The 16,335-nt window shown below is 43.4% G+C and overlaps 1 protein-coding gene across 9 annotated transcripts in view; it reads left to right on the plus strand.

Annotated features, from left to right (window-relative positions):
* The first annotated feature begins 361 nt into the window (after nucleotides 1-361).
* SMG1 (SMG1 nonsense mediated mRNA decay associated PI3K related kinase) overlaps nucleotides 362-16,335 on the plus strand; it is a 144,795-nt gene continuing 128,821 nt past the window's right edge. For 2 of the 9 annotated variants that reach the window (XM_053672173.1, XM_053672174.1), the window contains exons 1-3: nucleotides 362-1,170; nucleotides 1,258-2,106; nucleotides 2,420-2,678. The gene's annotated coding sequence lies outside the window, so the exon portion shown is untranslated. Of the gene's footprint in view, nucleotides 1,171-1,257; nucleotides 2,107-2,419; nucleotides 2,679-7,347; nucleotides 7,468-9,044; nucleotides 10,837-16,335 lie in introns of those variants that run through there. The other 7 variants (XM_053672176.1, XM_053672177.1, XM_053672170.1 and 4 more) reach the window with 6 other exon arrangements.

Below are 16,335 nucleotides of genomic sequence, written 5' to 3' on the forward strand. Positions count from 1 at the left end.
TCCATTCCCCACTCTCTCTCCCCTTCTCCCCTCTCTAAAATCAATCAGTAACATTTTTTTTTAAAAAGGAAACTGATGGTCTCAGAAAAAATGAGGGCAGCAGGACTTAACCACATTCAGGCCCTGGTGCTAAGTCCACCCTTGAACAATCAACTCCAGTTAATCCACAAATGTATGAGCAAGAAAAACATGTTTGCTATCAGAGGGTACGGAGATTGGTGAATTATTCACTACCCAGCAATCGCTGATGAAGACACCCGCTATCGTCACGCATTCTGTTCCTTGTGCCCAACGGGATCCTTAGCAAATAAAAACAAGCAAACCCACGAGGAGCGCCTGGTACCTATTAGATGTTCAGTGAATAGCGATTGCTTTCTTCTCACTCTCCCACGCGTCATCATTTCTAGAAAAGGAAGGAATTTGTTTGCATGTTAGTTGGTCTCTGATTTGGGTCTGTGGCTCTTTCAATAGGTTTTTGCCTGGAATTCAATCATTCCCATTGTGTCTATTTTTCTAATACAACACTATTCCAGAATTCGACAAAGAAATTAAAACCAGCCTTCAGCAACACAAGTTACGGACTTAAAATTCAAAGAACTGAGATTTCTGGCATGGGATTAATAACCATAGCAAAAAGTTTTATGGAATACATCTAAAAACTGAGTTTTTGCTTAGCCATAAGAAATAGTGAGTTAAGTCGGTCTGTAAACTTTCCCTTTTTAATTTAATTTAATTTTATTTTATTTTATTTGTACCTTTCATGTGTGTGCTGAGGCTGTAACACAAGGCAGCTGCTGTATAATGGTCTCTTGCTTCCAGTAAATGCCCAGGTCACACCACAGAGATTATTTGCACAACAAGAGACATTGATCTGATGACGCTGTCCCATTACAGTGACCGTGTGTATTCTGCTCAGTGACTGAGGGGGCTGAAGTGCACTTGGCTTCAGTGTCCTGTTCTTGGGCAGCTGCCCTTTGAAGAGCTCAGGGGACGGAGCTATAGCGTTGGGTAAGCAGGACTGCTCAATCGGGGGCAGGCCACAGCGTAGACCTGCCACTGAGTATGGACCAGCAGTGCTGGCAGGAGCTGGGGGCTTGTTAGAGACGCAGAATCACAGGCCTCCGCCCTGAACGTACTGCCTCAGAATCTGCATTTTAACAAGATCTCCAGGTGAGTCTTTTGTCATTTAAAAAAATGATATATGATTCATATACCACTAGTTCATCATTTTTAAATGTACAATTCTGTGGTTTTTAGGATAGTCACAAAGATGTGCCTCCCTCCGTCACCACAATCTAATTCCAGGACACTTTCACGGCACCCAGAGAAACATCGCTCCTGTTGCAGTCGTTCCCCATTGCCCCCCACCTCCCCCAGGGCCTGGCAACCACTGATGGACTTCGTGTCCCTGTAGCTTTGACTATTCTGGACACGTCGCATACATGGAATCCGAAATTCTGTGACTTCTTCGTGTCTGCCTTCTATCACTTAGCATAACATTTTCAAGATTCATCTATGTTGTAATGTAAACTGCATTTCATTTTTTGTTATGGACGAGTGATATACCATTGTATGGATAATTCACATTTTCTTTATTCATTCATCAGTTGATGGACATTGGTGTTATTTCCATTTTGGGCTATTATGAATAATGCTGCTATTTGTTCAGAAACAAGTTTTCATGGGGACAAATGTTTCCATTGCTCTTGTGTGTACACCTAGGAGTGGATTTGCTGGGTCTAATGGTAACTCTGTTCAGACTTTGGAAGAACTGCTAGGCTGTTCTCGCCATTGTACAGTCTCACCAGTGGTGTCTGAAGGCTTCGACCTCTCCACGTCCTCACCAACACTTGTTACTGTCTCATTTAACATTTTGATAAAATATTCATAATGCAAAATTTGTCATTTTAATCACTCTTAAGTGTACAGGTGAGTAGTCTTATGCACATTCATATTACTCCGCGGCCATCACCACCTGTCTCTAGATGTGTTCATCCTGCAAAGCTGAAACCTCACACCCGTGAAACACTAGTGCTCCGTCTTCCTCCTCGCCCTCCCTGACGGCCACCCCGCCACAGTCTGTCTCTGTGGTTTTGACTACTCTAGGTAGTGACAATGATGAAACTGGACAGTATTTGTTTTGTGTGAGTGTGCGTCTGGCAGGTCATTTAGAGTGCTGAATTAAAGGTCCATCGGTGTTGTAGCAGGTGTCAGTGTTTACTTTCTTTTTAAAGGTGAATAATATTCTGTCGTGTATGTGTACCACATTACATTTATCCATTCTTCCCTGCATGGAAACTTGGGTCTTTTGTCCGTGTTTTTGCTGTTGTGAATAATATTTCTGTGAATGGTGGGTGTGCAAATATCTCTTAGAGACCCTGCTTTCAATTAAATTTTTTTTCTTTCGTTGATTCTACAGAGAAGAGAGGAAGAGGGAGAGAGAGGGAGAGAAACATCAGTGTAAGAGAAACATCATTATTGTTTGCCTCTTGCGCACACCCCAACTGGGGACCAAACCCACAACCCAGACTGGTGCTCTGACTGGGAATCGAACCTGTGACATTTCATTCTGCAGGACGATGCCAGCCAAATGAGACACACCACCCAGGGTCCTGCTTTTGATTCTTTCCAAAAAATTAAAATTGAGAATTTCAGAAGCCAAATTTCTGGATTATAAGGTAATTTTGTGTTTAACTTTTGAGAAACCACCATACACACCTGCTCTATTTTACCTGCCCACTTTCAATACACAAGTGTAACAACTTCTCTTGATCCCCACCAACACTCGATATTTTCTAGTCTGGGGTTTGTTTTTACTTTATAATAGTCATCCTAACGAATATGAGGTGGTATCTCATGACGGTTTTGATCTGCATTTGCCTAATGATCAGTGACGTTGACCATCTTTCCATGAGCTTATCAACCGTTCCTATATCTCCTCAGGAAAAATGTCCATCCAAGTCCTTTGTCCGTTTTTTATTTGGGATGTCTGTTTTGTTGCCGTTGAATTTTAGGAGTCTCTAGATAGGCTACATAGTAATCTCTTATCAGAGATTTGGTACGTAAATCTTCTCCCATTCTGCGACTTGCCTTTTCTCTGTATTAATAGTGCCTTTTGATACACAAACATTTTTAAGTTTCCTGAAGTCCAATTTGCCTGTGTTTTTTTTTGTTCTCTGTGCCTTTGGCATCATTTCCTAGAAACCATTGCTACATCCAGTGTTGTGCAGCTTTTACCTTATATTTTCTTCTAAGAATTTTATTGTTTTAGCTCTTACGTTTTTTTAAACTGGTCTGAATTTAAACTTTATTTTACAGCAATAGATATTTCTCTGTAGACACCAGATCAATTTATCTCTAATTTCCTAAAAAGAAGCCAACTCACCACACTGCTTCACTATTTCTGGCAGACTTTAGGCTAACCTCAATACCTATTTTTGTTTGAGGAGTGACTAATACACAGTGTTTCTTTTAAGCAGAACTAGATGCGGTGGCTCTTACATTTTGATCTTTAATCCATTTTGTGTTAACTTTGTATGCGGTGTTAAATGAGGGTCCAACTTCATTCTTTTGCGTGGGAAAACTCAGTTTTCAGTCAGCGTAAAGCGCTCCGTCCAATTCCTTACCTCGACCCCTCCTCGTTCGGTGCCCCTCCTCGGCATTCTTTTTATAACTCCTTTTTACTGCTTACAAAATCCACTTTAATTGCCTACTTTCCTGCCTGTCTTCCCCACGAAACTCCAAGCTCAGGGAGGGCACAAACATTGCTTTCTCTCTCCCCCCACGGTCCACCGCACCCGCAGCACTTGGCCTGCTCTCTGACTCCGCCCATGTGCTGTCCTAAGAAATATATTTGATCCTGGCACGGAGCTCCTAAAACTCTTAAATCTACTGAGCGATAGCAGTATTTCGTCTTGTTCATAACAAGCCCTTTTGTCACAGCTGAGTTGATGGTCATGAGGTGACTTAGGATGGGGCCCTGGTCTCAGGATGGGGCTGGTTACCAGAGAGCCCAAACTTGTGATCAGAGGGTGAGAATCTCCAGCCCCATCTGCCGACCTCCAGGCAGGGGAGGGGCACGGAAGCTGAAGACTGCGCTGCGCAGGGAGCCTGGAGAGCCCTGGGGCTGGGGAACCCATTCAGGTGCTGGGAGTGGGGACACACCTGAAGAGGCATGGCACTCCGTGCCCCCCTCCTTCCACAACTTGCCTCTTCCATCTGGCTGTTGTTGTTTTTTAAGATTTTATATATTTATTTTTAGAGAGGGGAAGGGAGGGAGAAAGAGAGGGAGAGAGAGACATCCATACATGGTTGTCTCTCTGGCACCCCCTACCGGGGACCTGGCCTGTGACCCAGGCATGTGCCCTGACTAGGACTTGAACTGGCAGCCCTTTGGTCCATGGTCTGCTGTTCAGTCTGCTGAGACCCAGCAGCCAGGGCTCTTCCTGAGTTTTATCCTTTCCAATAAATTTACAAGTGTAAGTGATGTGTATTCTGAGTTTTATAATCCCTTCTAGAAAATTTTTGATGTTGAGGAGGGAGTTGTGAGAACCCCTGAATTTGTAAGCAGTTGGTTCGATGTGCAGGTGGCCCGAGACTTGTGACTGGCACCTAAAGTGGGGCATTCTTGCGGAACTGAGCCCTTAAATTGTTATCCACTACCTGACACTCACTCTAGGTAGTGTCAGAATTGAATTGAATTGTTGGACAGCGAGTTGATGCTGGAGAATCAGAAATCTGGTGTTGGGGGAGGGAGGAGATGTCATGCAAGTAGCCACATGTCAGGGGCCCAGCAACTAGTAGCTATTTTTATAATTATGAAATTATTATAATCATTATTACCAGCTCCCTACTCCGTCCAACCTCCACAAACTTCTATGGAAATATGTATGTTTGCCATTCCTCTTTCCTTCTGCACAGAATTTAAGCCAATTTGGACATTTATATTTTTGATTAAGGAAATAGAGATAATGATTGAACCTGGGTCCAGATCTTAAGACTGCTCTTTGAAATTTTCTGAAATTGTCCACATCAACACCTTTGGAAGGAAGATGCACCAGGATGGTAAAATCAAAGCAAAGAACTCCATATCCATTTAATGATCAAAAAGTAAAGGGTAAAAATACATTTTGAGATTAAAGCAGTCTTCTGAACATGGGAGCGAAAGGCAGAGGGCAATTAAAGCCAATTTAATAGAATATTTTCTTCTCATCCTTGACTGCTAAAGATTAGTATCGGTTTTGAGGCCAGGTCACAGTGGCTGGGAGAAAATGCAGCATGAAGTTAACAACTATAAACATTGTGGAGACACCAACTTGGAGAAGCTTCGGGGGGGAGGGGGCAGAGCAGCAGAGATTGCATTCGACTCAAGGCCAGATTGTGTCCTTCAGGGGCCTTAAGCCCCCAGAAAATGTTGAAGCATATAATGCTGTGTGTCTTCCTGAAAAGATGCACTCAGAGGGGTGTATCACCTATGAAGGTTTCTTGCCCCTAAAACAGCTAGCCTGAATGTAACCAAGCCTCTAGAACTACCTTCCAGTTTGCAAGAAAGATGGGGAAGGGTGTTAACCCAAGAGGAAGCGATCAGACACATTCAGAAGGTGGGACATTTTTCATGACAAGTGGCCATGATTCTTTTAAAAGTCAGTATCATTCATTTTGAAAAGTTCATTGTTAGTGCAAAAACTCTACTGATTTTTGTGTGTTGATTTTTTTATCCTACAACTTTACTGAATTCATTTATTAATTCTAACAGTTTTTTTATGGAACCTTTAACATTTTCTTCTTATAGGATTGTGTCCTCTGGAAACAGATCATTTTATCTCTTCCTTTCCCATTTACATGTCTTTTATTTATTTATTTTTATCATGCCTAATTGCTCTGGTTAGAACTTCTAGTACTTTGTTGACTAGAAATGATGAGAAAGGACATCCTTGCCTTGCTCCAGATTTTAGGAAAAAAGCTTCTGTTTTTTTTACCATTGAGTACGTTAGTTGTGGGCTCTTCTTGTATGGCCTTTGTTGTGTTGAGGTAAGTTCTTTCAATACCTAATTTGTTGAGATTTTTTTTTTATCATAAATGGGTGTTGGATTTTGTCAAATGCTTTCTCTGTATCGGTTGAGATCATCATGTGATTTTTATCCTTTATTCTGTCCATCTGGTGTATCATACTGATTTGAGTATGTGAAATCATTCTTGCATCCCAGAAACACATCCAGCTTGGTGAGGTTGTATGATTCTTTTAATGTGTTGTTGATTTGGTTTACTAATATTTTGAGAATTTTTGCATCTGTATTCATCAGTCTTCATTCATTCATTGACCTAAAGTTTTCTTGTAATGTCTTTGTCCAGCTTTGGTATCATAGTGATGCTGGTCTCATCACATAAATTTGGGAGTGTGCCTTCTTCTATTTTTTGGAAGAGCTTTAAAAAGATTGGTATTAATTCTATACCATAGATGAACTTGAAGGACAATATGCCAAGTGAAATAAGCCAGACACAGAGGAACAAATACTACATGATCCCACTTATATCAGGAATCTAAGATACTCAAACTCATAAAGGCAGAGAGTAGAATGGTGGTTTCCAGGGGCTGGGGGGAGGGGTGTCCAGGGGGTGTTGGTCAAAGGGCACAGAGTTTCAGTTATGCAAGATGGATAAGTTCTAGAAAACCGCTGAATAGCATAGTGCATGTAGTTAATGGCACTGCATTGTATTAAAATTTTGTTCAGAGGGTAGATTTTATGTTAAATATTCTTACCACAAAAAAGGATGGAAGGAAGAAACTTTTACAGATGACAGTTATTTATATTTACAGCACTATTTATGGTGACAGTTTTACAGGTGTATAATTATCTTCAAATGCATGAAGATGTAGACATTAAATATTTATAGTTTTTTTGCATCAGAAAAGTCCATGTCATTCAGAAAGTAGATTGGTGGTTGCCAGGGGCTGGGAGGAAAATAAATAGGGAGTCATTATAGAACAGATAAAGAATTTCAGTTCTGCAAGATGAAAAAAGCTCTGGAGATGGATGGTAGTGATGACTGGACAACAATGTGAATGAATGCACTTAGTGCCACTGAACTGAACAAACACTTAAAAAGGGTTCAGAAGGCAAATTGTAGGTTACGTATGTTTTACACAGCTAAAAAAAGGGTGGAAAGAGATGGGAGATGAGAGGACTGTTCTGGATAAAAAGAGACTAAAGAGACAACAGTCATGCCAGACAGGAATTTTAGTGACTTCCTGGCTTGAGGAAACGAAGCAGCCATGGAAGGCATTCTGAAATGCGAGTGCAGACTTGACACAAGACGATAGGACAGAGTCGCTGTTGGTTTCTGCAGGTGTCAGGGCGGCATCGAGGTTGGGCCGGAGAGTGTCTTTAGTCCTACAGGATGCATGCTGAGTACTGAGGAATGAACTGCTCCCAGGGGCTGCAACTGACTTTTAAATGGGTCAGAAATGTAAGTAAGATAAAACAAAATAAGTAATAATAGAAGGCAAAAATGACGAAGTGTTTAAAATGGTTGAATACAAATGGAAAAGCATCCTGGTGTTCACCGCGTCATTTTCCCAACCTTTAGGGATGTCTGAAAGTTTTTATAAAAAAGATGATAGGATAAAATGATTATGATTCCTTTCTGTCCTTTTTCTTATGTAATTCAAAACAGGAACAGAAGTAGGTGCTGGGGGACAGATAGACAGTGAATCACTGGGGATTTTTAGGGCCATGAAACTATCCCTTGTGATACTGAAATGGTGGACACATAGCATATACAATACAAAGCATGGACCCTAATATAAGTTATACATCTGCAGTTAATCATAACACGTTGCTATTGTATCATCAGTTGTAACAAACAGACCTTGCCAATGCAAGTCGTTAATAGTAGGGGAGATTTATGGGGAAGGAGTATGTGTGTGGAAAGCCCCTGTACTTTCTGTTTGATTTTTCTGTAAACCTGCTATTTCTATAAAATGATTCTTAAAATAATCTATTTATTAAAAAATTATAACCATAGTATAGCTAAGCCCCCAAAATAAAGGTAAAGAAATCAGAAGGAAAAATAAAAGTTAAATAATAACCTGTGAAGTTAGTGGTCAGAAATGCATGCACTGTATTACTAAATAATTATAAAATATAGGCCAAATTCAGCTCTGAGCTTCTTGGAAGTCAGGAAAAGAGGAAAACACAAGATAATAAAAATGTAAATTTACTCAATAGAAGTTAAGGTATTCTTTAAAAGGAAGGGAGGAAATATGAAAGAAGTCTTTCCCATGGGTCCTAATTTTTAAAAAAGAAAAAGCGGTGTATACTTCTTCTACACCATTTTTTTCAAAAAAGAGAAAGTTAATAAACGGTGTATAATTGTTCAGATTGTCCATATTCAAAAATAAATGTTATTCAAGAATTATACTTATTCAAAAACAAGTTTTATGTGTCAATTATTACAAGTAAAATTGGGAACATAAGAATAGGAAATAAAACCCTAGATAGCAAAAAGCCTCGTAAAGAAGTTCAACAAAATGTTCATTTCCTCATTTTTTCAGAATGATGACTTCTTTGCTTTTATCTAACTATCAAATATCAAATTCTTTCCCAATAAATCTGGGGTAGAGAGTTCCCCTGTTTTGGTACTGGCCCCAAAGTCCGCTGGGAAATCCTGCCCTGGTATAGCTCTCTTCTTTAGCACACATTTATTTGCTCAACAAATGTTGACGTTCTGATATCTGCTAAGTGCCAGGCATTATGTTTGGTTCTGCAATGACAGAGGTTAAAAATGAAAACCCCTGTTCTCCAGGAATTTGCTCGATTGGAGGAAGGGAGGGGAATGACCAGCAAGTCTCCTCCTGGTGCAAGGAGCCCAGAGCACCAGGTATCGGGAGGGGATTGTGGCAGCACCAGGAGGCCCCACTACGTAGGCAGTGACTCCCTGAGGCTTGAAGAAGAGGAGCCACCTGCCAAGTAGGGAAGGAAAGGGAAAGGGAAAGGAGGGAGGCGTGTCTGGTAAAGGCAACAGCCTGGGCTGGGGCGGGGGCAGGGAGGAACAGTGAGGGGGAGTGGAGGCAGGGAGTGCCTTCAAGTGCTCAAAAGATTAGACTGTAGGCTGCACCCCAGTTAAAGCTGCAAAGGTGGGCAGGCTCCAGAAAGCCTCTTCTCTTAAGTTTAGACTCTAACCTGATGGTAACTGAGAGAGGTTGCTATGCAGAGAAGTCTCCTGGTCAGAAATGGGTTGTTAGAGGACGTGTCTCCTGGCTGTTTTGGAAGCCAGACTGAAGGCAGCTAGACCAGTTCTGGGCTGTTGTTGCAATGAAGGCCTGACCCGGGATGGAGGAAGGGGTGGACTCACTGGGCGTTCTGGAACAGAACCAATGGGACTCACTGATGGATTACGGGGTAGAGAGCGTGACGGAGAGGAGATAGGCTGACTCCCACATTCCAGTCAGGGCACTTGGTGGGGATTCTGGGTGAGGAAAACAGTCACAGAGGTACGGGAGGAAGGGAGGAAGTACCTGGTAGATCTGCCACATGTGGAGTCCCAGGTGTTGCCAGAGGAAATAGCATTATTCCACAGTTTCACAGGAAATGCATTTCAGGGAAACATGCAGAGGATTCGAAGTATAGTGGCAAGATTTATAGGAGCATAAACAAAGGAAGGGTAAGGCGATGTCTCATCCATGACCAGGTGGCTCAGCTCTGTCTCGCTGCTGATGACTTCCAGCCTCTGGGGCCACAGGCCCGTACTTGTCCCCACTAAACCCAGGAGGAGGGCCAGGACCCAGAGCTGCCATGCCATTAGCCTGGCATTCAAGGCTCCAGTAGTCCAGCACCATCTCTTGTTCCTGTTCAGACCATGACTGGTGCTGCACTGTGCCTTATGCAGTTGCTTAAGGAAGAGCATGAGCCACAGGCTTTTGTTACACTTTGATTATATTTCCTTGGGCTTAGGTTAGAGTAAGCTTTCTTTCAAACTGTCCTGGCTCTTTCCTGGCTATGCCAGTGCCTCCCCCTATTCAATCCCTTTCCTAGGTTCTTCTCCTTCCCTTCATGGTCACCATTTTTGCTCCTACTGCACATACACTTATAGTAAATGGACCTCCCCCTGTACCATCCTGGGTCCTACTGCGCATGCCTCAGCAGAGGAATTTCCCCCTCACTGCTTATCCCTCTACCTGTTAATATGGGGGAGCTAACTGGTTGTTCCCTAGGGAAGTTGGGAAACTGGTCTTTCATGCCCACTTGGACGTTAATCCATTTGACAGGGCTATTTCAACTATTCCCTGGAGTTTCTGTGAAACTGTAGTCTCCCAACGTAATCAGGCTTAGCCAGCTTTCTTGCTTCTCTTTTGTTAATACCTAACCAGCTATCTATCCATCATAACACGGGGGCCTGTGGATGTCCAGGTAGAGATGGTGAGTTGTCCACTGTGTGGGCAGGTCTGGAGTTAGAGAGAGGATGGGGCTGCAGTTAGACCAAGGAGTGTGCTGTGGGCTTGAGTGTCCCAGCATGGGAATGAAAAGATGGCACTGACCCCTCCTTGGCCATACATGTTCACATCATGGACAGTGACTGTCCGGATACCCTCTGTGTGCAAGGCCCTGTCCAGGTGATGGAGGTTGTGGACATCGATAAAGACCATCCAAAGGAGAACAAACAGAGGTATTTATTCAGAAGTTGTTATAGCAAGGACTCACCCACTATATTTGTGTTTTGGCAGACTCAAAAGTCAGCAGAAGGGTGGGGAAACTTCATATTAGAAGAAAGGAAGGCTCCAAATGTGTCCAGATTGAAGGCTGTCAGCATGGGGAAGCTGGAGACACCCACCTATAGGTAGGTGTCCACCTGTCCTGGGTGATTGGCTTGGAGTACACGTTTGGCTTCCTCTGGTTGATCCAGACAAAGGCAAAATCTAGGGAAGTTGTCAATTATTAGTCAATTTCTGGCCATTTGAAGCCAATTGTTACAGGGGCAATTGTTTGGCTTCTTAGGCTGGTTGTTAGAGATAGTGATCTGACTTCCTCCAAGTCCGACTTTGAGACAGCAGGGTGGCTCCCTGGGCTGGTTACTGTAGATAGTGGAATGGTTTCCCAGACCGGTTGATGCCGATTGTGGGTCAGAAGTTTATTTTTAGATGTGGTCAGGCCATTGTCTGTGTGTTCAGGCTCTCAAGGTGCAGCAGTGAAGATACCAGATACCATCCTGGCCCTCATGGTGCTTGCATTCAGGGAGGTGAGACAGGCACTAAGCGAGCAAACACATGTGTTACCAAGACCTTTCCTCTGGCCTCAGTTGATTAGAGCACCCTCCTGATACACCAAGGTTGTGGGTTTGATCCCCAGTCAGGGCACACACAAAAGTCAACCAATGAATGCATAAATAAGTAGGACAACGAGTTGACGTTTCTCTCTCACCCTTCTTTTCTCTCTCAAATCAATTTAAAACAAGAAAAGACCCTTTCATCGAGGTCTCAGTATTTTTTTTAATCCTCACACAAGGATATGTTTTTTGCTTGTTGTCGTTATTGTTGCATTGATTTTAGACAGAGAGGATGGGGGAGAGAGAGAGAAAAACATCAATGGGAGAGAGAAACATCAATCAGTTGCCTCCTGTATGCGCCCCAACGGGAGATCAGACCCACAACCTTTGGTTTACTGGACTACGTTCTGACCAACTGAGCCACCCAGCCAGGGCGAGGTCTCAGTCTTTCACTGTCCTTATCAACTAGCTCATATTTTCCAAAGACACTTAGCACTCACTTCAAGGGCCCTGAAACTAGAATTCTGACAGGTTTCCAGGCAAGGACATGTACCTAAACGTCCATGGTAGCATTAATCACAATAGCCCCAAATGTGTATCAATAGATAAACGAAAAAACAAAACATGGGATAGCCATAGAATGAAATATTATCCAGCCACAAAAAGGAAGGAAGCACTGGTACTGCAACGACAGAACATGGGAACCTTAGAAGTCCGATGCTCAGTGAAGGAAGCCAGGTGCACAAGGCCCCAAACTACATGATTCCACCAAAATGAAACATCCAGAACAGGCACATTCTCAGAGAGAGAAAGCATATTAGTGGTTCTCAGGGACTCGAGAGAAAGGAAACAGACAGCAACTGCTTAATGGGCACCAGCTTCCCTTTGGGGGTGATGGAGAGAGTCTGGAACTAGGTAGTGGTTGTGGCCGCACGGCACCTGAACACAGTGCCGCACAACCGTACCCTTTGCACAATCGTACACTTTAAAATGGTCTGTTTTATGTTATGCATGTTTCACGTGCGTGATCAGTTCTGATGATTTAATTGGATTAAAAACATTTATATCCAAGTCTTCTATTTGGCTAACTTTGATCAAACAAAGGAATATTCATTTTTTATTGAGAATATCAGCTCCTGGGTAATTAATGAACTTCAAATATACAATATAATATATATCGTAGAAAAGACAGCTTTCACTCAACATGGACTGTTCACTTTCTAAATTACTATTCATGCAAAAGATAATAATTGATAATGATGAGTAAATAGGTGATCTTCTAGTTGGTAAATATCACGGTTTTTACATTTAAAAGATATGTAGAACAATAACTCAATTTGAATTATTTCAGAGAGACTTTAATGATATAACACTGGGACCTCTTAAAGGGAATAGCAATGAACATTTTTTTCCTACAGTTAAAGAACCCTGGCTCTTTTACACTATTCATTGAAAACCACCATCATTTTCAAAAAGGATAACTTTTGGTCTCATTCTTCTGTTGGATACAATTATTCAGCACTTTTGAGGCACTAAGCTGTGGGACTTATGCAGCCACCTAATTCATGCCATCACAGTCTCCCGCATTCTGCAGAGAAGTGGCAGAATCTGCCCAAGTTCTCTCAGGTGCTTAATAATGGATCTGGGGTTCAGAGCTTGCTTTCTTCAATTCCAAATCGCATTGCCTCAGCTGACAAATTTGCTCTGCATGGGGCCAGATAGCAAATATTTGAGGCTTTGTTGGCCATGCAGACTCTGTTGCAACTACTCAACTTTGCCCTTGTAGCATGAAAGCACCACAGACAGTTCATAAACAAGCAAGTGTGCTCATGACCTGTTTCAATAAGGGCGTGAAATTTAAATTTACCTAATTTTTCATCTATCACAATCATTCTTTCCTCCCAGCAATTTCAAAATGTAAAAACGATTCTTAGCTTGCAGGCCACACAAAAACAGGCAGTGAGCCAGGTTTGGCTCAAGGGCTATAGTTTGCTGACCCCTCCTCTTGATCCCTGGGAGGGCCCCAAATCCCACGTCTACAGAGGACAGGAGCATAATAAAATGAGTGAAACAGGCTGAGCAAACATTAGAGGTTAGTGGAGACTGTAGCTACTAGAAGAACCCACAGCTTCCTCAGGGAAGCTCTTAACTGTTGCTGTCACATGGGAATGTGGGTCCCGTATTGCCAATCCTTGCAGGTTCTCCAAGGAGAGAAGCTGGAAGCTCAGGTTTGTCCTTTACAGTCTTTCTATTTCAATATCAGCAGTAAATTCAAGTTTCTGGAAGAAAACGCTGTCTAAGAAAACCTGACATAGATCAGGTACGGCCCATGGGTGCCGCTGTGTGTAACCTCTTTGTTAAGGTCGCACGGGTTCTCAACCCTGGCTGTTTCAGGGGATCATTTTGGGCACTTAAAAAAAGTGGAGATGTCTGGGCCTCACCCCTAGAAATGGGATTGAAATGGTCTGCTGCAATGGAGCGATTGTGTATTTTTAAAGCCCACTGATGACTCTGAAGTGTAGCCACCCCTGCCTCTGTCTGCCAATTACACGGGCTTGTCTCTGGAGCTGAGCACATGCGAACTGAGGGAGGGCAGATTTCCAGCTGCTCTCGGTCCAAAAGTCAACTCATTTAACCTGTTCCTCTGCCTGCCCCACAGCTGTTGCCTATAAACACCACCACAAAGGACTGCAGTCTTTTACTCATTAATCCCACTTGTTGGAAACTAACAACAACCAAGGAGCAAAATCCTAAGGATCACTTGCCAGTGAGGTCTGAACACACAGGGAACCCGATCTGGGACAGAGTTGGACGGCATTTTTTTCCTGCCCAGTGCCCTGCCCTATTTAAAATACTGGGGGTGGGGTGGGTGGGGGGGTGGCTTGAGCACTGGCTGTAGACAAAGGAGCCCCACCCATAGACATAGGTCGTATGCCTGGTTCAGAGCCTTCAATAGCTTCCCCTATCCTTTCCCTCGGCCTGTGTGATGTGGCCCATTGTATCAGTCAGGTGCAGTGAAGAAACACTATAGATTGTAGGATAAGAGATTCATTCTAGGAATTAGATCCTGCAGAGCTGTAGGAAGAGCTGAGGAGTGGACAGTCTGAGAGGGAAACTAGAAGATCCAAGAAGGCACCAACCAGTCCCTCTGACCAGCAGCACATTTGGCCAACAAAATCAAATTTGACCAAGGAAAGCCTCTATGGCAAGCTGTGCCTCCATGTCATTACTGCCACAAAGCATCTGGTGGTGGAACAGGGGCCACTGCTGGTCAACAGGGTCAGCAGTTAGGAAAAGGGCCAGATGCAGAGCTGAGGAGGGCAAGGGCAGGTGAAACCCGCAGGTGCCTCTGCATCTGTGCATCACTGTGTCTGTCTGACCACAGTGACCCGTGGTGTTGGCGGCTGCTGCACTCACCTCTCCCGGGTAACCCAACAGGGAAGAGAATTCTAGGAAACATTTTCAACTTAACCAGGCTGACACAGTACACACCACACATCCTTGCTCACCTCTCTTGCCTCTTTTAACTGTCATCCTCTGTGATGGTTAATTTTATGTGTCAGCTTGGCTGGGCCAGGTATCTAAACATGATCCTGGGTGCCTGAGTCAGTGGGCTGAGTAAAGTAGATCGCCCTCCCTGATATGGGTGGGCCTCATCTATTCAGTCGAAGGCATGGGTAAAACAAACAAACCAAAAAAGGAGGTGGGGGTAGGGAGAATTCTCACTTTCTGCCTGACTGCTGAGCTGGGTCAGCAACCTTCTCTTGCCTTTGGATGGAAACTTACACTGTTGGCTCCGCTGGCTCTCAGGCCTTCACGCTCGAAGTGGAATTGCACCACCGGCTTTCCTGGGCCTCCAGCAGACTGGGAGACTCTGCCTTCAGCGTCATGGGAACCAGCTCCTTATAACACCTTTCTCTCTCTCCATATATATCCTCTTGGTTCTCCTTCTTTGGAGAACTATTACTAATCCACCCTCTTTCCTCCATGGTTCTTCTTTCAGTTCCTGGAGGTTGCCAAGTTCTTTCCTGCCCCAAGGACATTCCAGTGCTAGCTGAAATGTTTTCCCCTCACCAACTCCCCACCTACGTCCTGTTCCTCACCTCCCAGGGTTCAGGTAACGGCACATTCTCTGGACTTCCAATACCAATGATCTCCTCATTCTTTTTCTCCTATAGGCACAACTAGGGGCTGTTTTTCTACGATAGAATGTCAAGTCTCAATACACAGCATTGGGTTGTATGTTTAGTCATAGTCTCTCTTTTGCAGGCTCTGAAGCTCTTTGAGGGCAGGGATTGTGTCTATTATGTTCACCGCTGTAAACCCAGTGCCTACCATGTAGTAGGTTCCAAAACATACCTGTTAGATGAACAAACACAGTCATTTTGAAGGCCAATGTTTGATATAGTTCTTAGGAGGGAAAAGAATTAGTCCCTTGCCTCATTCATGGCTTCATTTCGCTATATAATTTATGGTTTACACGTAACAAAACAAAACAATACTGAAAGTCTCTGCCAGCAGACAAAAACTAGCCCTACCACCCCCAACCCGTCCTGGGCCCCTGTAGGCCTGCAAAGCCACTGAAAGCAATCACTAAAACCTCGTTGGGTCGTCACATGACCAGCGCTCAGCAGGAGTTTGCATGGCTACCATGTGAGGTCCAGAAAATTTCTGTGGCTTCTTGGCCCATGCACATCCCCAGCCCTACATGTTTAATACATGCATCGCTTGCTCTGTGAGAATGTTTCATCCAAGGAGGCGACTCTGCATAAAAATTTTTTTCAAAAAATTCCAGACAGTCATCTTTCCAGTGATAACAGAGCTTTCTATTGCAATTTGTGAGCTAATGAAGACAAAACAGTTTGTGGCATCCTTAAGACATAGTAGGTGCTTAATAAATGTCACTTTCCTTCCCACACCCCTGGGGCTGTTTTCTTCTAAGGATTAAACAAACTTGCAGCAAGCAGAAAGTAAGTCCTAGAGTTCTAATGCACACTGTAGTGACTACAGACAACAATATTGCATTATAGTTATCAAACTTGCTAAGAGACTAGATCTGAATTATTCTACTGG

Source organism: Artibeus jamaicensis, unplaced genomic scaffold (assembly GCF_021234435.1).
Source record: "Artibeus jamaicensis isolate MK-2021 breed Jamaican fruit bat unplaced genomic scaffold, CSHL_Jam_final contig_729, whole genome shotgun sequence".
NCBI lineage: Eukaryota > Metazoa > Chordata > Mammalia > Chiroptera > Phyllostomidae > Artibeus > Artibeus jamaicensis.